The sequence below is a fragment of the Lolium perenne genome, chromosome 6 (genome assembly GCF_019359855.2).
Source record: "Lolium perenne isolate Kyuss_39 chromosome 6, Kyuss_2.0, whole genome shotgun sequence".
Lineage (NCBI taxonomy): Eukaryota > Viridiplantae > Streptophyta > Magnoliopsida > Poales > Poaceae > Lolium > Lolium perenne.
Genome location: NC_067249.2, coordinates 13988645 through 14011196, shown reverse-complemented (window position 1 = coordinate 14011196; position 22552 = coordinate 13988645). Strand labels below are relative to the sequence as shown.

The window sequence follows — 22552 nt, the reverse complement described above, 5'->3', positions numbered from 1 at the left end:
AAAACAAATATCATTAGAAAACTTAGATGTTCTACTTTTTAATGATGTAATTTTTGTGCAGGCCTGCAAATCGGGATGGGGGGAGACTTCTTTAAATATATTTCTTGCATAAGTTAAACTTCCCAAAACTTATGAAAATGTAAAAATATCGGGAGTATACCTTCCAAAAATGAATATCTTGGGGGGGGGGGGGGGTAGGGGGCCTTGCGAATCGGGAAAAGGCTTTCGGAAAACCTTGAGGGGAAATTACAGTGTGAGAAGGAGAGTGAATATATTTCTTACGCAAAGTCCGTTCATCCCAGGAAAAGCTAACTTCTTGATACGGTACTAATGGTTGGTAACACGCAAAAAATCGGAGCTCGTATGCAATAATATGGCCTCGCCAAAACACTACCGACACTTGAAATTGCGGTACGAACAAGGAGGGTGACAAGGTATTAATTTGTCAATGCCTATGGATTGTAGGCTAGGGTTTAGTTAGAAGTAGAGGGCAAGTAGATCTCGAAGGTTTCAGCCGGAAAGTACTCGACGATTATGAAAACTAGGGTTTGTAAACAATATTTCGATGATTTTCGTCCCCTCGACTCCCCCTTTATATAGGAGGCGGAGCCGAGGGATTCGTGTTGTACAAGTTACAGAGTCCGAGATGGTTTCTAACTCATCCCGCAAGATTGCAAATAACGCTTCCTATTACAACTCTAACTTTCCTTAATAATATCTTGGGCTTCCGAATCTTCTTATTCTTCGGGTAGTGGGCCTTCGCAAACCCCGGTACTATCTTCGGCAGGCCCATTTGGGATGCCTATGTCGAGGGTCCGAAGAATCTTTTGGTGCGCTAACGTTGGTAGGCTAAGTCACAAAACATACACCGCGCTCCGTAGCTTCCAACAATTTCGGGTTGGAAAGAGCCTGGTTGATCTAGAAGAAAAGGCGCACAAGACACGATGAGTATCCACACCTTCGTGATTTGGCCAAGGGCATGCGCTCTGAGGTTCAAGCATAAAATGATAGCTAATTGCCTATCATGTGCAATGAATAGAGTCTCCGAGAAACCCCGCTGCGATGAGACGCGTGGAACAATGGGTGTTACGCGCCAACTCATACACATGATAACGTCATGTGTAACATGAAAGGCACATGGCATGAACGGTAATGCGTGAAATGATAGGAAAAGAGAGCACGTGGAACGATGTGCCGAGCGTACTTGTTAGGACCTTAATAGGATCAAAGATATTGAGAGAAAATCCCCGACACTTTTTCTGTCTATCCGAACTTGTGGGTTGGTTTCGGAGGCCTAGAAGGAGTCTTTTGGTCCCGTAGAGTTTTTCCGATGTAGTTCGGGTCTAACATCAATCTAGTTAAAATAAAATCTCTTGGCGTGTTAATTCCTGAAAATCGCAAGTCTGGTGATCCAGGAAAAGCTAACTTATCTAGAAGGTTTCGATGGTTCGTCACACACCCAAATCATAGCTCCTATGAGTTGTTGACACATGAAATCACGGTACCAAAAAGCAGGGCAGAAACAACCCAGCCAATGCGCATGTGCTAAAATTTGGGCAGGAAAACCTTCTGGTGCGCTAACTTGGGCTGGAAAAGTCCTAAAATCAACGCCGCATTTCATAACCTCTTATGGTTGGGGTGGGAAAGAGTGTGGTTATTCTTCGGACTACCCGAAACTGGAGGCGGGGCCGAGATGACATGTGGAACTCCGTGAATGTGGTAGTAGCGCTCCAGTGACCTATGGGCATCGGCTAAGGGCGCACACGGCGATGTTTGCACATAAAATGATAGGTACTCGCCTTCCCGATGCAATGAATAGGATATCCGTAAGCGATGTGGCGAGGAGACAAGTGGAGCAACGGCTGTCATGCCGCACTACGGCAGAAGCTGGCTTTGCCGTGCGGCCATCTTGCACGACAAAGGGCTAATTTGCACGGAAAAGGCTATTTTGCACGGCAAAGACTAGACGGCAACGTATGTCACGGCAAAGGATCTTTGCCGTACATTTTAGCAAATATGCATGGCAAAGAGTCTTGCCGTGTGGGCGTTCTTTGCCGTGCGCCCGTCATCTTTGCCGTGAGGCACTTCGTTGCCGTGCGCCGGACGACCTTTGCCGTGTTACCTGGACGCACGGCAAAGAGGTTTAGCAAAATTAAAAAAAGACGCCCATCGCCACGCCAGGTCGCCGCGCGCCCGCCCATGCCCGCTGGCCGCCGCATGCTTGCCCACGCCCGCTCGCCGCAACAACACTCGAAGATGGCCGAGACAGGGAGGAGGCGGCGACGCTCGAGGATGGCCGCCACGTAGCTCCGGGGCCGCCGTCCTCAGCTCCTGCACCATCTCTGGGAGGAGTCAGGGATGAGAAGCTCCTGCACCATCTCTGGGAGGCGCCGACGCAGGCCGGGGACGAGCGCTGCCGCAGGCCGGGGAACCGGGGACGGGCGCCGCCGCAGGCCGGGGACGGGCACCGCCGCGTGCTGTGTGGCCATGGCGCTGCGCTCGGAGCCTCTCGCGCGACCCGCGTGTTGTGGAGTTTGGAGCCTCCAGCGTGTTCTCGATTCTGGACTGGAGTCTCCAGCGTGCACATATAAAAGAGTTTGGTGTGGGTGGTGGGGCCAAGGTGAGACGTGAGGTAGGCCACGTCACCTATCCGTGTGTTTACGGCTGTTCAGCTATACGATCGTTCTTTGCCGTGCGCGAAATTGTAGCTTTGCCGTGTTAGCTTCTTTGCCGTGCGCCGTTAGTTATTTTGCCGTGCAATGGTTCTTTGTTGTGCGCTATTAGTCGTTTTGCCGTGCAATAGTTCTTTGCCGTGCGTCGTTAGTCGTTTTGCCGTGCAATAGTTCTTTGTCGTGCGCCCTCTCTGCTGATACATCTTTGCCGTGCAGAGCCGCACGGCAAAGACAAGACGCACGGCAACACCCTTTTTTCCCGTAGTGCCGCCAACTCATGCAGACGATAATGTGGCGCGTAACATAAAGGGCACACAGAATGAGGTAATGTTCGGTACTAATACACACAATGCCGTCGGCACCATAACCAAGCTGCTAGCTAACCTCATCCTAGAACTAGCTTTATGTCTCTATGACGAGGCTATTACGTATATGCAGATCGATGAGCTGCTCCAATATGAATGCGTGGGCATGCTCTAACATGGATAAACAGGTTGTGTCCTGAATCGACTCACATCTTCAACTGTTACTGGTATAATCCTTATCTCATAGAATAAAAATAGATAATATACGAAAAAGCACATGAAAAAAGCCCATGGAAAATATGTATCTCATCATCGATGCAAATTAACCATATTCTTTGGTTTCCAACCAATATGCATCTTGTCCTCTGATTGCTCACGCAACTCTTTTTGGCGAGAAAGCTGCGAAAACCAAAATTTAGGCGGGAAAGTTGCTGAAATTAGATTTTGGGCGCGGAAACTGCCAGAACAAAAAATTGGGCGGGAAACAACCATGATACCGATTTGAAAGTTTTATGGTGAGAAAATAGATAATACCAATTTGTGGTGATCTTTGTACTACTTTAGATCTATTTATTACATAAAGTTAACTTTAGAAAATTTCTGAAACTAAAAAATCTAGGCGGGAAAACTACCAAAACTAAATATCTCGACGGAAGGGGGGCTGATGAAACGGAAAAATGTCTAGAAAACCGTGAGTGAGAAATTATAGCATGGGGACAAGTGTGGATTTTGTACCCGCATGCATGAGTGTGGGTGTGTTCTCGACGGTCAATTTATTCCTCGAGATTTCCGCTCGCCTTGGTAGATGAAAAGATTCATTTGTCTCTTATTTTATTCGAATATCGAAGCAAAATGATGTGCGGCAGAACCCACACCCATGCATGTTATTACAAAATTATTTCCCTATGAGAAGAGACTGGATTTTGTGCACATAGGCATGAGTGTGGGTGTGTTCTGGGCAGTCGATTTATTCTCCGAGATTCCCGCTCGCCTTGGTAGATGAAATGCATTTCTCTCTCCTCCTTTTATTCGAATATCGAAGCAAAATGAATGATTAGAGAAATACTTATTTGGTGCATATTCTCTCTCGATTGGTTCATGTACCACAATTATTTGTGGTGATCGTGTTGTGCTTTCCAACTGGTTATTAGACAAAGGTGACAACGTCGTCACTTGAGAAGTCATGGTGGCCTGAGAAGCCATAGACCTTTAGATGAGACAGATCCAACGGTGGTTCTGCATGGTACTGGTGCTTTCTGAGGGATTGTTTTCTTATCTTTTTGTCGATGGTGGTGTTCATGGAGGAGGCAACAACCAACACGCCATAGAATAGCCATGGCACCACCGACCCGCCATTAGAGTCATATGATGATACCATCCTCCCGCGATTGGGTTCCACCACCGTCCTATGTTTCGTCATCTACACTACGCTAGTGCCGGCTCATGGGAGATAGAAGTTTTTCTCGAGCACACACGTAGCGCGAGTATGTGCATGAGGAGTCGATGCCGATGGCGTCGGAGAATTACTACTCGGAGATGGTGATTTTTATTTCATAATGAAGCACCCAATTTTCCACAATTTTATGGATTATTTGGGTTTAAATCAATTTGAAAATTGATTTTATTATATTCTTCAAAAAATAATATTCATTATGTAATATATTTACAATACTGAGTTTTCCATGTTTAAAGTTATGGCAAATCGAAAGTCGTCGTTTCTTTGAAGTAACATGATGCAGTACGTTCTGCTAGGACTTTCCGACGACTTGGCGGCTTCATCGAGGTGTGCAAGGGGTACGCCTCGCGTGAGTATTTATCGGGAGACCTGTGTCGGTGTAAAACCAACACACGCTCATGTTGGCATGACCGGCGTGGTCGGCACTGTGACTGGGCCCGACGCCAAGTATATATACGGCAGTCGGCGCAGCTTGGGCGCCATCTCACAAGGTAGGTCACGGAGGAGCTGTTATGAGGCGTCGTCTGGTCGCCCAGCATGGCCACCGGCCACCGCCACTTCCTACTGATCAAGCACATTGTTGGGCACATACACATCGACGCGCATGGGGACATGCATCCATGCACATGTATTGCATCATTCATGCACATGTACGTATTGCATCAATACTAGCTTGTCCACCGTGCATGGCTAGCTTGGCACCGTCAGCAACGATATGCTGACGAGTACCTGCACCTGTACGCCAGCTTTAACCTGTGAGCTGAGTATTTCGCCATGCTGCATCTGCGAGATGAGCTGCTCGTGCTTGTATACACCTTGATGCACCGGAGTGAGCTGCGCCTGTACGCCTCGAGCCGAGCTGGGAACTGTACCCCTGCTCGCCGCCGTCTTGAACCTATACGCCACGAGCCATCGCCGGCGCTATTGTGTGCATCGACCTGAACCTGTACGCCGGGTGTCGGGCTGAACTTAGCATCAGGCCAAGCTGCGTCCGTCCACCGGGAGCAGCAGTACGCCAGACCGTGGTCCGTTCGTCCGTCGAGAGCACCTATACGCCAGGGCGAGCTACATCCGTCTGTCGGGGTGAGCTACATCCGTCCGTCGGGCCGAGTTGCTCCTATCCGCCGTGGTGCTCCACACCTGTCCTCTGCCTCCGTGAGCTGAGCCGCCCTACACCGAACTGAGTTGCTCTGTACGTCAGGCGTCGCGTTATCTGCATCAACGTCCGAGCCGCACATGTACGCCACTGCCAAGATGCACATGTACGCCCCGCTGGGCACGCAACCCCCCGCTTTTGACCAGACCACCACCATGAACAACGTCAAGGCGCTGAGCTTGTTGCCGTTCTTCATCAGAACAGCCACGGTCGACGGCTTGGTGCAGCTTAGGGTGTTGCATGTCCTCACCACCCACGACCGAACTAAGGCTAGGCAGCATGGAGACACCGTTGTGCTGTGCTAAGCTTGGCGGCATGTAGCGTGCAACATCACCTCCCTATGCTAGGGAGACACTACGCTAGAAGTCATTGATGTGTAAGTGGAAATTTGATGCAGTGGATATCAAAACTGTTGATTTTCATATGGGACTAGCCAGGCTAAGGAGAGTGTAACCTTGTGCTACTCTTTGACACCCCCGCCAACGTGTAGGTGCTGCTGGCGTGCGGCGTCTTCATCAACATGCCCAAAGATGACGATGTCGTGCCGCCGGTGTACAGCTCACGGAAATTGTTGTTGGCGTTCAGCTCGCCTATGTCGAGGCGCTGCTGGCGTGAAGCCCCTGGATGTCGAGGCGCAAGAACATGTTCTACTGCGCTGATTGCGGCCTCCCTCCGATGGACATGGCGCAGCATGCCGATGAGATCAAGTCGTGATGTAACATGCCGAGCAGATTAATCTCGACATGCATACAGATGGCCTCTTCCTCTACAGACGTCCCCAAGCTCCCGCTCATGCCGTATATGCAAGTCCAGTGCGGGCTCGACGCCGACCACTACACCGACGATGTTGGCCGAGCGCGCCCAGGTCTACGATGAGTTCGCTGACGATGATGCGGCGTGAGCATGACATGGCACTGCTATGGACAGCTGATTCGTCCTCGTCATGAGCATGATGCTTAAAGAGACGGGCGTCAGCGAGGACGCCGACAGAGCGGCGCCGGCAGCGTCCGTCAACCGAGAGTACTTTTCATACGACACATGGCCGTGGTGTAGCATGTCGAGCAGATCAAGATCGCCATGCTCATGCTCGAGAACCCGATCTTCGCTGCTTGTCGCCTTTTGCGGTAGGCTGAAGCTCCGACCGTCTGCCCCATCGTCGGGTCATACACCCATTGGCCCAGCTTCGTCGCGGAGAATGACACTAGTCACCAGACACTGCACCCAGGTTGCCAATTTGCCATCCCCGCCGGCGACTCCAACGGGCGTCGAAGCAAAAGGCTGGGTCGACGGATGTGGTTGTTGGCGGCGGCACCATGAGCTCCGCACTGTACCGTGGTTGTGGTGCAGCTTCGCAGGCCCCTCCGTTGCCACCGAACGATAGCTGATCCCGGCCACAAGATGTTGTCGCTTGCTTTGCTTCAGCCGGGCAAGAAGAACTGGAAGCGTAGCAAGAAGTTGTGGACGGGAGCGCGTGTTTAAACCTTGGCCTCTTGTGTTGATTAAAAGCTTGAGGCAAAAATAAAAATGACCAAACCGTGATATGGCTCTGTACCCTGTGTGGCCATTTATTAGAGATAGGTTCACCGTTAGGTCTCTATATATCATGCCTGACCAAGACCCCATTAGCTGTATTTTTGACAATTTCTGAAATACCTAACTGACAAATGGTATGGACCAGCAGGTGGCGTCAATCTTGAAGTCTCTGGCCCCATCAATGCGGCAGGAGCAAATGCTGCCCTGTTGAACACATCATTTCCCGTATCACGCAAGACTTCATTACGCAGTGGAAGGACCGCTTGCATTTTTATATTTGGTTGTTTCACACACTTCACAAGGTGGGCCAGTGGCGTGGTGGAGGAAACAAGCACTGCGAGGCTTTCTTCAATTCCGTTTCTATCCGCCGGCCCAATGGAATTCTGTAAAAGGCCTGTACAACCATACGGGAGTAAAATACAAGGGTACTACAATGTTTAGTCCCACCTTGCTAAGCCAAGAGGATGGAGACCAACTTATAAGGGGAGCTGTTTGTTGTCTCCTAGTTAGTAGTAGAAGCACATGGACCACGGACAAATAGCGCGTGCGCTCGCGTGAATATTCGCGACTTAAGACTTTGGACGCTTGGCGCGACCGCAGCCCTATTTTTTCCATTGTGCTAAATCAAATTATTTTCTGAGATTAATGTTACATATTAAAAAGATGTTGGTCCTTACAAATTTTGAGTGGTTTGTTAGTTCAATTTAAAATCTATGTGTTTCACTTACAGTTAAATACAGTTGCGTGAGTGGCCGGGGTGATTCCTACCCTAGCCTCCTGTCGATGGAGACACAAGATTGGAGACGAAGAACAGTGCTATGAGCAAGCTGGCCGGTTGTGGGGAACCGTCTTAATTGCTCTGTGGGGTTGTGGTATGTGCGTTTCGAGAGGGTGGGCGGATACTGTTTTATAAGTTGGATACTGTTTTATAACTTACCTCATTGCTCTAAAGTAGCACATAGAGTACTTTAATAACATCACTAAAGTAGCACATAGATGAATAGTGATACAAAACTCATATGAATCTCAATCATGTAAGGCAGCTCATGAGATCATTGTATTGAAGTACATAGGAGAGAGATTAACCACATAGCTACCGGTACAGCCCTTAGCCTCGATGGAGAACTACTCCCTCCTCATGGGAGACAGCAGCGTTGATGAAGATGGCCGTGGTGTCGATGGAGAAGCCTTCCGGGGGCACTTCCCATCCCGGCGGCGTGCCGGAACAGAGACTCTGTCCCCCGGATCTTGGCTTCGCGATGACGGCGGCTCTGGAAGGTTTCTCGTACCGTGGCTTTTCCGTATCGATGTTTTAGGTCAGGGACCTTTATATAGGCGAAGAGGCGGAGTCGGAGGGCTGACGAGGCGACAACACAGTAGGGGGCGCGGCCCACCCCCTGGCCGCGCCAGCCTATCATCTGGGGCCCACAGGGCCCTCCTCTGGTGGCTCTCGGGTGTTCTGGAAGCTTCGTGGGATTTTAAGATCTTGGGCGTTGATTTCGTCCAATTCCGAGAATATTTCCTTACTAGGATTTCTGAAACCAAAAACAGCAGAAAACAAGAACTGACACTTCGGCATCTCGTCAATAGGTTAGTTCCGGAAAACACATAAAATCATCATAAAGTTTGAACAAAACATGTAGGTATTGTCATAAAACAAGCATGGAACATAAGAAATTATCGATACGTCGGAGACGTATCAGCATCCCCAAGCTTAGTTCCTACTCGCATAGTTAATCTGTTGTTGCTGATCGTGGTTTGCCCTAAAATCTTTCAAAGTTATTTACGTTCTAGGTTATTATCGGTGTTCCAAGAAAAAAGTCGAAATGGTGCACGTACGGTTAAGAGTTGCATCGACTGTTGCAGTCTGAATTTACAAGATGTTGTACGTATTACTGTCATAGCTAGAGTGTACGTCATGTACGATCCTAATTCGCGCGCACATTTAATCTGTTGTTGCTGATCGTTGGCGGCAAAAATCTTTAAAAGTTATCTACCGCGCGTGCTGCTCGATCGTCGGAGGAAGTCTCCGGGTCGGCGGTGGTGCCGGCGGCGATGGCGTCGAGACGGTCGAGGAGCTGCTGCGCCGTGGGCCGCGCCTTGGGGACCTCGGAGACGCAGGCGCACGCCAGCTCCAGCACGCTCTCCGCCTCCTCCCGGTGCTTCCCTGAAGAAGACACGGCGGCGTCGACGGCCTCGTGGCCCCTGCCCTCGCGCCGCAGCCGCACGGCCCACGCGGTGACGTCCCGCGCGCCGAGCCGCGCCGCCATGTCCACGGGCCGCCGCCCGGTCACCAGCTCCACCAGCACCACGCCCATGCTGTACACGTCGCCGCGGTACGTGGCCGCGGGCAAGCTCGCGTACTCGGCGGGATGTACCCCAGCGTGCCCACCAGGTCCGTCGTGACGTGCGTGTCGTCGTTCTCGCGCCCCAGCCGCGCCAGCCCGGTCGGCCAGCCGCGCCTCCATGTCCGCGTCCAGCAGGATGTTGCTCGACTTCACGTCCCGGTGCATCACCCGCGGTCTTGACACGCCATTGTCGCCGCCGTGCAGGTACGCCAGCCCGCGCGCCGCGTCGCGCGCCACCCGTAGCCGCGCCGGCCACGGGAGGACGTCGGCGCGCTCGTGGAGCCAGTGGTCGAGGCTGCCGTTGTCCATGAAGGGGTAGATGAGGAGGCGGACGTCCTTGCCGACGCGACAGTAGCCGCGGAGCGAGACGAGGTTGCGGTGGCGGACGCGGGAGAGCGCCTCCACCTCGGCGCGGAACTCGCGCTCCATCTGCTGGAAGTCTCCGGAGAGGCGCTTCACGGCGACGTCGTGGCCGTCGGCGAGCGTCGCGCGGTACACCATGCCGAACCCGCCGCACCCCACGATGCGCGAGTCGTCGAAGTCGCCCGTCCCCTTCACCACCTCGTCCAGCGTGATCACCGTCGTCCTGCGGGTGGCGGCGCCGCTGCCGTCGTTGCCGCTTGGGAAGAGGAGCACCAGGGTGGACGACCTAGTCGCCTCGAACGAAGAGTCGTCGCAGCTCTCGTCGCCGGCGGCCACCCTGCATGCGTTGTCCTCCTGCCGTCGCCTCGACCACGCTCGCCACGTTGCGGCGACGCCCACGGCGAGCAGCAGCGCCGTGCCCACGCATATCGCCGCCACGACGCCAGCGCTGGCGGCGCTCCTCCTGCGGCCACTGCTGCCGCTCGCGCCGCCCGCGGTTTGATTCCGGTCGCACTTCCGCACGTGGATGCCGCACAGGAACGGGTTACCCGCGAAGTCCACGCGCGAGAAGGTGGAGAACTGGCCGCCGACGGGGACCTTGCCGGAGAGGTTGTTATACGCGACGGCGAAGTGGGAGAGGAAGGTGAGCTGCGTCAGCGACGGCGGGATGGCGCCGGAGAGCGCGTTGTGCGACAAGTCGAGGGACTCGAGGCTTGTCATCCCCGACAGCTCTGGCGGGATGGACCCCGAGAAGCCGTTCCAGCTCAGGTCAACGATGTGCAACCTGGCCAGCGCCCCCATCGCCGGCGGCACTCCGCCAGTGAGGTTGTTCCGCGCCAGCACCAGAGACGGCGGGAAGCTGCTCACCTGGTTGTACTGCCGTCCACTGGCCGACACGTTCCGGCGCATGAAGAACGGGAAGTCCTGCACCGCCGTGTCCTCGTCGTTGCCACTGCCGTTTCCAGCCAGCATCGCCGTCATCCGCGTGAAGCTCGCCGGTATCTCTCCCTGCAGTGAGTTGTTGGAGATGTCGATGTAGAAGAGGCGGTCGAGCTCGCCGAGGAACGGCGGGATCGGGCCGGCGAGTTTGTTCCACGAGATGTCGAGCACCTTGAGCTTGCTGAGCCCGGCGATCCACGCCGGGATGGCGCCGGTGAGCTCGCAGTTGGCGATGACGAGCACCTGGATGTTGGTGAACCCGTCGATCCCGGCCTCCGGCATCGCCTCGCCGCCGTGGAAATTCTTGGTGAGCACGAGGCTCGTCAGGTTCGGCAGGCGCTGCAGTATCATTAATGCCGACGTGACGTTGGAGAAGCCGTTGCCGGTGAGGGAGAGGAATGAGATTGACCGGAACGCGGCGAAGGACGGCGGTATCTCGCCGGTGAGGTGGTTGCGGCCGAGGTTGAGCGCCGTCATGCCGGCGCATTCGGGGAGGCTGGCGGGGATGGGGCCCGTGAAGCGGTTGGCGCCGAGGTCGAGGTACACAAGGCGGTTCACGGCGCGGAAGTCGAGGCCGATGGCGCCGGCGAGCGTGTTGTTGCGGAGGTTTAGGACGCGGAGGTTGACGCAGAGCGAGAGCGTGGCGGGGAGGCTGCCGTTGAGCAGGTTGCTGGGCGCCGAGAGCTCCTGCAGCGTGCCGGCGAGCGCGTCGAACACCTCCGGCAGCGCGCCGGTGAAGGCGTTGAAGGAGAGGTCGAGCCGCACGAGGGCGGTGAGATTACGGAGCCCCTGGGAGATCCCGCCGGAGAGAGAGTTGGTGTGGAGGACGAGGATCCGCAGCGACGTGGCGGCGAAGAGGTCGTCGGGGAGGGCGCCGGTGATGCCGTTCCCGTCGAGCGAGAGCTCGGTGAGCGACCGGCATTGGGCGAACCCGGCTGGGAAGTCACCCGAGAGCCTGTTCATGGACAGCCGTAGGACCTGCAGCCCCGGCGACGAGGCGCACACCGCGGCGGCGTCGACGGGGCCGGAGAACCCGTTGCCTGACGCGTCGAACGCCGTGAGGTTCGCCCCGCCGGGGAGCACCGGCAGGGCACCGCTGAACGCGTTGTACGACACGTTGAACACGCGTATTGCCGGGAGCGAGATGGAGATAGAGGTAAGCGCGCCGGCGAGCGCGTTGGAACTGACGTCGAGCGCCTCCAGGAAGCTGAGCCGGAGGATGCCTGCCGGCAGCGCGCCGCGGAGCGCGTTGCCTGAGAGGTTGAGCACGCGGAGGGCCGTCAGGTCGGTGAGCGACGCGGACACCTTCCCACGGAGCGTCCGGTTGGGCAGCACCACCCCGACGACGACGACGGACGCGCCGGAGCAGAGCACGCCGGGCCACGCGCAGCAGCCTTCATCGGGCGCGGCAGGCCAGCCGGCGACCGGAGCGTCGAGGCCGGCGGAGAAGCCTCTCAGCGCGTGGAGGTCGCTGGACCCGCAGGGAGGCGAGGACTGCGCCGCGCCGGTCCGGCACCGCGACAGCAGCAGGATCGCCGGCAGCAGCAGCAATCGCAGCGCTGCCACCAGTGCGCTACCTCTGCTTCGGCCCATTGATCATAAGCATGGACGCGTCAAGAATCCGAGCTTCTTGCAAGGAGAAGACCCGGAGGAGGGAGACGATGGTTGTTGTTAACTAAAAACTTGTTTGTGTGTTAGCTAGGTTTGACTCTTGGCTAAGTATGTTTAAGTTCTTATCGATCTTCTTCTCCATGAAAATCAAATGGTTGTCTTGGATGTATCAGGACTTATATCTACGTATGTATACACACATACTATTGTTTTGTTGACGCGGAATCAGCTGGGTGTCCGGTGTGTGATTGTGACCCCATCTGGTGCGGAAGTCGGCGCCTCCACCTGGGCGCGCGCGGAACTGGCGAGTCAACGGAAGTGGGCAGTCAACGGAGGGTACGTATGCGCGCGCGCGTGGATGCTCCTCACGACCCAAGGCCTGGCGGTATATCTACCGCGCGGATGGATGGATGGTCGTGAGTGAGAGCGTTGGGTGGGACCCAAGGCGCAAGACCAGCTGTACGTCCTACACCTACACGCTCGCGGTGCGTCTCCCACGTGGAGCCCACACGCGCTGATGGTGGGCTACGTATGCGATGCGGAAAGTGCAACGGCGCGCACGTACCATGGGTGGGACCCAATTAAGGCGTGACCACATGGAGCCACCACACGTATGTACGCAATGCAAGAAGCTCACCTGGAGTACCGATCTCCATTGCTTCTGCCCCTGCGTACGCGCGCGCGCGTGACAAACAAACCCAAACCCAAAACTAGAACAAACAGAGGCAGAGTCGAGAAACTAGAGAGATCGAAATAGAAACCCGAGGAAGACACAGATATATCACCCTGGAATCTTACAGAAAAGCCCAGAAAACATAAAACAATACAGAAAAGCCCTTCTGAGCTTTGGTGCCTTCGTCTCCGAGAAGGACGCTGCGCCGGCGAAACCCGCCGCTCGACCTCCGAAACCCTGGACAGGGAGGCTCCCCCACGCGACAAGGGAGTCGACGCTCCTCGGTGCCGGAGCACCTCCACCCTGCTCGACGAACAGCGACACCTTCCAGGCGCTCTGCAACTGCATCTTCAAGGACGTCAAACACCGGAACCGCCATCTCCCGGACTCCGGCATAGGGGATGTCCTCCTGAGCACTCCGCAGAGCCGCAGACGAGGACGGGGCGCTAGATCCGCGGCGAAGCTCCACCGGAGCCGCACCGACGGAGGGGAAGACCGCCGCCACCAAAAGCCACACCGACACCGCCGCTTCCACCCAGCGCCGCAGATGTTGGTAGGTTCTAGTTGGACTTCATGATGCGACTTGGTTAACCTTTTTTTTTGTGCGAACCTATTTAACCATATCATGGGAATGGTAAAAATGGTTAACCATTAAGTTACCAGAGTTAGAAAGAGTTAACCACTGGTTATTAAGGTTCGAACCAATTTTAGCATTTGGAATAGCAGAGTAACCCAGCTTATTAGAAAATGAGAACATGTTAACATACAACAAATAATCGCTGTGGAGAACCAACCTGAGGTTGGGTGGTTAGGAGGGTGGTTGTACCCCCAGCCCACCAGAGTTCAAATCCCAAATTTGACATCTGTGTGTCTCATAAAGGCGGAATATTCATTCAGTGGGAGGCGACGTTCCCGTCGACAGCGAGGCGCATGTGGTGACTTCGTCAATTTCAAGATCCAATCCGCCGACTCAGTCTTCCGGAGGTGCTCATAGGGGTAGGGTGTGCGTGTGTGCGTTCATAGGGGTGAGTGTATGCGCGTGTATGTGAGCGCCTGCGTTTGTACTGTGTTTCTCAAAAAAAAAAAAAACAAATAATCGCTGTGAAAAATAACGGAAAAAGGAGTGATCCAACAAAAGTATTTTAATGATCAGGTACATGGTGGTGAGTGCAGTAGACTGAGTCATGTATCTACTGACACTCGCAAAGCTTGAGTGCGGAGCCAAGGTAGCAGCGGCCTGACCAAGTACATGGTGGTGACCGCGTCGAGCAGAGCGTTGACACTGCTAGAGGTGTCGGCGGTCGAAGGAACGTGAGGCCGCGATGGTGACCGCGCCCGTCTCGCTCCGGACGGCAACTGGTCGGCTCAACGCCGGCGGCGGTGACCAGGCTCGTCTCGGTTAGGATGGCGGCATCGACGCCTGCGACGGTGACCGCGCCCGTCTCGCTCCGGCCGGCAACGGCCGGCCTCGAAGCCGGCGATGCTGACTTCGCCCGTCTCGCTGCGGATGCGACGAGCACGCGCCTCGTGGTGGAGGCCTCGTGGACGTGAAGCCCCAGGCTCTGCTTCGTTGAGTGCGCCTCCTCCTCTGCTCGCGATCACCAGAAGCAAAGCGTTCTTGAGGATGTCGTCGAGGAGCTGCAAGTGCAAGAACCACGCCAAGAAGAGCTCCCTGGATGCAAGAGGAGGAGGACGACGAGGTCCAGGTGGTGGAGGTGGTGGCCGCGTCCGGCAACGCGCAGACGACGAAGCTGCTCCGCCGGCGCGTCGTACGTGTGCCGTCATCCGCGCCGACGACGAAGCTGACAACGGCGGGCAGCACGAGAAGCAGAGCGCGACGATGCTGCTCGATCGGGCACAGGGAGGAGTTGCTGCAGAGCGTGCGGCGGTGCCGGCAGCTGCGGCAGAGGCCGCTCTTCATCGTCGAGCCATACACACCGTCATTGCCAACTGATTCATTAAATCAGCACGATATATACCACCATTAAATCAGCAACCGACCGAGATTGCAATTTTTCTACTCTATCTAGTACTACTAATCTAGTACTATGCAATGTACTACTACTAGTTGTAACCTCATCTGTCTACCGGCACGGCGCGTTGACATGAGTATACAATCAGTTGTCTCTGTATTTTCGTCATGGTCATTCAGTTCTGTCAGATATAATCTCTCTACTGTATCCAACTCATGCATGGCATTTGTCACGCCAAAGAATGAGTAGTTAACTCTACCTGAATTGCATACGGCGGTTGAATTTTGATACATGTATCTTGAATGTAGTTAATTAAAATGAGCCGAATATTGCTACGTATTTCTCTATTTAGGATGTTGGAGTAATTTAAATATAAAATTAGACTACATAAATGTTAAAATATAATTATTGATGTTTCACCTCAATTTATGAGCCCCATAACGCAACTTTTGTCTCTCGCTCAGACCACAAAGAGCACTTCGGCGTGGGTACTCAAGTATGCATGGTCATGCATATATTGTCCAACACATCAGCTGTACATATGTTGCTTCCTCACAGTAGATATTGTCCTCTTCTTATCTCATCCCTCCATTCCGCTCACGTCCAACAACTATATATTGTCCACCTCTTATCTCTTGTTCCTGCTTAGCTCTACGCCTAATGTAATGCAATTTCCGTCTCTCACTCAGACAAAAAAGAGCAGTTCGGCGTGGAAACTCAAGTACGCATGGCAGTGCATATATTGGTGGAGCACAACCACAAATCTTTTCCTTTTAATTCGAACATTTAGAGATCTCCACGGTTAATTTCTTAGAGCCATTCAACCCACATCTAGACATTTCCCATGTATATCTAGACATTTTATGGTGGCACACAAATTTTCGGAAAAAAGTAACATTTCTGTGTCCCGTGTATTTGATGCTTCAACATCACTATTCACTGAACATTTTTTTTTTGTCTTTTTTACACAAGTAACGCAAAATATTCGTTTTCCCCGAAAACCTATGTGAGAACATATAATGCCCATATATACACGTGAAATTTTATTTCCAATTTTTTAAATATTTTTTAGATGTAATATTTATGCATTTTCAATAATATGTTCATATGCACCTATGAGCCGGATGGCGAGCACAGCCTTGAGCAGCATCTCCATCTCGAGCTCGTCGTTGCCGCCGTCCACCATCACCAGCAATTAGCAGCAGTTTTCCCGCATTTTAATTTCAAGACGGGCCATTACCATTGAGGCAAGAGCGCCTCTTGTAGCGGAAGGAAACAACCAGCTGGCGCGTCGCGGTAGCGCTCTGAAAATACTAATCACATGCGTGCTATACTCCCACCCAATCCCGAGTGAAATCCATGCAAACAAAACCAACCTTCGATCATCCTCAACACGTGGCTAGCTACGTCACGACTGATCCAAACACGTCCTACCCATGTGTATTAGCGAGTCGATTCACGTGCTCAGCTCATGGCGAATCGACTTTGAAGAAAATGTTTATACTGTAAGATAGAAATACCTCCAGAGTTTTCTTTAAGAAAGAAAAGTATTGGTTAAGCTAATCAAACTTGCATTGATTAATAAGCTTAAATAGTACCTTTCTTTTTTTAAAAGAAAATTCAGAAATGGATCTTTTAATTGAAACTCCATTATTTGCTTCATGATTTATTTCTAGCTAGCTAGCTAGTTAAAGTCCACCAGCATGATCAACCATGCTAGTTTCAAATACAGCATTTTTTTTTTGCTTTTCCTGCCCATCCACCTACTACCTTGTTTCCCGCCCGTAAGCAAAGCTAGGAAGGATATCAAGTATACTTTGCCACTATTTTGCATCTGCATATACACTAGCTCTAGAGATTTGCAACTATCTAGCAGGTATGCTAAGTAATTGAAATTTGTTTTTATACACTGCTGAAATATTGTTCAGCAATATACTTTTGGTCTAACAACTTTATTTCGAACAAGTAGAATAGACGATTTAGGAACTCGACACCCGAGGTACTTCTCCAATGAACATGAGCTATATAGTGAGTTCGGAGAAGGAGACGTCCGCAGCCACCAGCGTCGATGGGACTACATGTAGGAGTAGCTATGGATGATCTCCCATCTCAAGGGGGCCCATGTAGGTGTTGGTGAAAATGGTGTCCCCCTCAAGGGAACCCGTGTCGATGCCAGGTGTAGTACTGCACCCTTCACCAGGTACACCAGAGATGTTAGCCAAACGTCACAACAAAATGCGCTGCAGTCAGCAGCGGTGCTCGTGTTGAAGAGGCATAAGCCGATGTCGCATGTGTTAAAGAGATGTCGGAGAACCCCGACGATAAGCCTGTAAATAGCACCATGCCGCGGCCAGGTGTTTTCAATACGAGCAAGGCATCGGGGTTTGCACGTGGACTTCCGCCCCCAATGATGTCACCATCACCCGCCCCCGGAGGCGTCGTCAGCAGCGGGAGCCGGGCTAGGCGCATGGCACCTTCAATAGGAGACGTGCAGTAGCCGTGCTGAATAGAGAAGTAGACACGACAGAGTCGCCCTCGGTGGGTGCCAGCAGGCTGCACATGGACACCAGCACGACATCTTCAACGGGAGCCTTATCGTTGATAATGCATGTACCTTGCACTGTTGCACATTTTGCATTCTTTTCTAGCTGCATGCCTGGGTCGAGGCACTGAACGTGCATCTTCGCCCAATAATTTCCGAAAATTGCAACTCCGATGATCCCGGAAAAGCTAACTTATCTAGAAGGTTCCGACGGTTGTCCACATGCCCGAATAAGAGCTTGTATGCAATATGGACGGACTCCCCAAAATGATGCGGCCACATGAAATCACGGTACCAAAAAAAATAGGGCGGGAAGACCCAACCAGTACGTAGGTGCCAAAATTTGGCTGGGAAAATCTTCTGGTGGGCTAACGTTGGCAAGAAAAGTCCCCAAACCTACGCCGCACTTCGTAACCTCCCACGATTGGGGTAGGAAAGAGCGTGGTTATTCGTCGGATAACCCGAAAACAGAGATGAGGCCGAGATGACATGTGGAACTCTGTGCATGAGGTAGTAGCGCTTTGTTGAACCAAAGGCGCGCAAGAACGTGGCGAGTACCCACCTATGCACATCGGCTAAGGGCGCACACCGGAATGTTTGCACATAAAATTATAGGTACTAGCCTTCCCTGTGAAATGAATAGGATCTTCGAGTAAACGATGCTGCGAGGAGATGGCATGGAACGACGAGTTTCATGCCCCCAACTCATGCAGATGATAACGGTGCACGTAACATGAAGGGCACATGGAATAATGGGTAATGCTATCTACTAATACGGAGTACACACAAAGCCATCACCACCATAACGAAGCCACCCCACCTCATCGTACAACTAGCTTTATGTCTCTATGTCTCTATGACGAGGCTATATACGTATTTTGATTCACCGAGTTGCTGCAACATGAATATGCGTGCATGCTCTAGCATGGAGAAATTGGTTTTGTTCTAGATCGACTCACATCATCAAATGTTACTGGTATCAACCCTTATCTCTCAGAATAAAAAGTAGATATTATACGTAAAAGAACATAAAAAATAAGCCCATGGAAAATATGTAGCTCATCATCCATGCAAATTAACCATATTCCAGCTAGGTTGTTGCTTCGGTTCCAACCAATATGCATCTTCTCCTCCGATTGCTCATGCAACTCTTTTTTTTTTTTGCAAGAAAGCTGCGAAAACTAAAATTTAGGTGAGAAAGTTGCTGAAACGAGATTTTGGGAGGGAAAACTGTCAAAACGGAAGAGGGGTTCCAAAAATTGGGCGAGAAACAACCATGATACCAATTCGAACCCTTTATGATGATAAAGATAATACCAATTATTTGTGGTTATCTTGTACTACCTCCGATACCGGTTTATAGGCCCTGCCCTTATCCCTAGGTTGTATATTTGACCAACATAATACAAGGTATATATTACAAAACAAATATCATTAGAAAACTTAGATGTTCTACTTTTTAATGATGTAATTTTTGTGCAGGCCTGCAAATCGGGATGGGGGGAGACTTCTTTAAATATATTTCTTGCATAAGTTAAACTTCCCAAAACTTCTGAAACTGGAAAAATATCGGGAGGAAACCTTCCAAAACTGAATATCTTGGGGGGGTAGGGGGCCTTGCGAATCGGGAAAAGGCTTTCGGAAAACCTTGAGGGGAAATTACAGTGTGAGAAGGAGAGTGAATATATTTCTTACGCAAAGTCCGTTCATCCCAGGAAAAGCTAACTTCTTGATACGGTACTAATGGTTGGTAACACGCAAAAAATCGGAGCTCGTATGCAATAATATGGCCTCGCCAAAACACTACCGACACTTGAAATTGCGGTACGAACAAGGAGGGTGACAAGGTATTAATTTGTCAATGCCTATGGATTGTAGGCTAGGGTTTAGTTAGAAGTAGAGGGCAAGTAGATCTCGAAGGTTTCAGCCGGAAAGTACTCGACGATTATGAAAACTAGGGTTTGTAAACAATATTTCGATGATTTTCTCGTCCCTCGACTCCCCCTTTATATAGGAGGCGGAGCCGAGGGATTCGTGTTGTACAAGTTACAGAGTCCGAGATGGTTTCTAACTCATCCCGCAAGATTGCAAATAACGCTTCCTATTACAACTCTAACTTTCCTTAATAATATCTTGGGCTTCCGAATCTTCTTATTCTTCGGGTAGTGGGCCTTCAGTAAACCCCGGTACTATCTTCGGCAGGCCCATTTGGGATGCCTATGTCAGAGGGTCTGAAGAATCTTTTGGTGCGCTAACGTTGGTAGGCTAAGTCACAAAACATACACCGCGCTCCGTAGCTTCCAACAATTTCGGGTTGGAAAGAGCCTGGTTGATCTAGAAGAAAAGGCGCACAAGACACGATGAGTATCCACACCTTCGTGATTTGGCCAAGGGCATGCGCTCTGAGGTTCAAGCATAAAATGATAGCTAATTGCCTATCATGTGCAATGAATAGAGTCTCCGAGAAACCCCGCTGCGATGAGACGCGTGGAACAATGGGTGTTACGCCGCCAACTCATACACATGATAACGTCATGTGTAACATGAAAGGCACATGGCATGAACGGTAATGCGTGAAATGATAGGAAAAGAGAGCACGTGGAACGATGTGCCGAGCGTACTTGTTAGGACCTTAATAGGATCAAAGATATTGAGAGAAAATCCCCGACACTTTTTCTGTCTATCCGAACTTGTGGGTTGGTTTCGGAGGCCTAGAAGGAGTCTTTTGGTCCCGTAGAGTTTTTCCGATGTAGTTCGGGTCTAACATCAATCTAGTTAAAATAAAATCTCTTGGCGTGTTAATTCCTGAAAATCGCAAGTCTGGTGATCCAGGAAAAGCTAACTTATCTAGAAGGTTTCGATGGTTCGTCACACACCCAAATCATAGCTCCTATGAGTTGTTGACACATGAAATCACGGTACCAAAAAGCAGGGCAGAAACAACCCAGCCAATGCGCATGTGCTAAAATTTGGGCAGGAAAACCTTCTGGTGCGCTAACTTGGGCTGGAAAAGTCCTAAAATCAACGCCGCATTTCATAACCTCTTATGGTTGGGGTGGGAAAGAGTGTGGTTATTCTTCGGACTACCCGAAACTGGAGGCGGGGCCGAGATGACATGTGGAACTCCGTGAATGTGGTAGTAGCGCTCCAGTGACCTATGGGCATCGGCTAAGGGCGCACACGGCGATGTTTGCACATAAAATGATAGGTACTCGCCTTCCCGATGCAATGAATAGGATATCCGTAAGCGATGTGGCGAGGAGACAAGTGGAGCAACGGCTGTCATGCCGCACTACGGCAGAAGCTGGCTTTGCCGTGCGGCCATCTTGCACGACAAAGGGCTAATTTGCACGGAAAAGGCTATTTTGCACGGCAAAGACTAGACGGCAACGTATGTCACGGCAAAGGATCTTTGCCGTACATTTTAGCAAATATGCATGGCAAAGAGTCTTGCCGTGTGGGCGTTCTTTGCCGTGCGCCCGTCATCTTTGCCGTGAGGCACTTCGTTGCCGTGCGCCGGACGACCTTTGCCGTGTTACCTGGACGCACGGCAAAGAGGTTTAGCAAAATTAAAAAAAAGACGCCCATCGCCACGCCAGGTCGCCGCGCGCCCGCCCATGCCCGCTGGCCGCCGCATGCTTGCCCACGCCCGCTCGCCGCAACAACACTCGAAGATGGCCGAGACAGGGAGGAGGCGGCGACGCTCGAGGATGGCCGCCACGTAGCTCCGGGGCCGCCGTCCTCAGCTCCTGCACCATCTCTGGGAGGAGTCAGGGATGAGAAGCTCCTGCACCATCTCTGGGAGGCGCCGACGCAGGCCGGGGACGAGCGCTGCCGCAGGCCGGGGAACCGGGGACGGGCGCCGCCGCAGGCCGGGGACGGGCACCGCCGCGTGCTGTGTGGCCATGGCGCTGCGCTCGGAGCCTCTCGCGACCCGCGTGCTGTGGAGTTTGGAGCCTCCAGCGTGTTCTCGATTCTGGACTGGAGTCTCCAGCGTGCACATATAAAAGAGTTTGGTGTGGGTGGTGGGGCCAAGGTGAGACGTGAGGTAGGCCACGTCACCTATCCGTGTGTTTACGGCTGTTCAGCTATACGATCGTTCTTTGCCGTGCGCGAAATTGTAGCTTTGCCGTGTTAGCTTCTTTGCCGTGCGCCGTTAGTTATTTTGCCGTGCAATGGTTCTTTGTTGTGCGCTATTAGTCGTTTTGCCGTGCAATAGTTCTTTGCCGTGCGTCGTTAGTCGTTTTGCCGTGCAATAGTTCTTTGTCGTGCGCCCTCTCTGCTGATACATCTTTGCCGTGCAGAGCCGCACGGCAAAGACAAGACGCACGGCAACACCCTTTTTTCCCGTAGTGCCGCCAACTCATGCAGACGATAATGTGGCGCGTAACATAAAGGGCACACAGAATGAGGTAATGTTCGGTACTAATACACACAATGCCGTCGGCACCATAACCAAGCTGCTAGCTAACCTCATCCTAGAACTAGCTTTATGTCTCTATGACGAGGCTATTACGTATATGCAGATCGATGAGCTGCTCCAATATGAATGCGTGGGCATGCTCTAACATGGATAAACAGGTTGTGTCCTGAATCGACTCACATCTTCAACTGTTACTGGTATAATCCTTATCTCATAGAATAAAAATAGATAATATACGAAAAAGCACATGAAAAAAGCCCATGGAAAATATGTATCTCATCATCGATGCAAATTAACCATATTCTTTGGTTTCCAACCAATATGCATCTTGTCCTCTGATTGCTCACGCAACTCTTTTTTGGCGAGAAAGCTGCGAAAACCAAAATTTAGGCGGGAAAGTTGCTGAAATTAGATTTTGGGCGCGGAAACTGCCAGAACAAAAAATTGGGCGGGAAACAACCATGATACCGATTTGAAAGTTTTATGGTGAGAAAATAGATAATACCAATTTGTGGTGATCTTTGTACTACTTTAGATCTATTTATTACATAAAGTTAA

General features: G+C 51.8%; 1 pseudogene; it reads right to left on the bottom strand.

Moving 5' to 3' along the window:
* Positions 1-8962: 8962 nt before the first annotated feature.
* Positions 8963-12365, bottom strand: LOC127310764 (phytosulfokine receptor 1-like; annotated as a pseudogene).
* Between the last annotated feature and the right edge of the window lie 10187 nt (positions 12366-22552).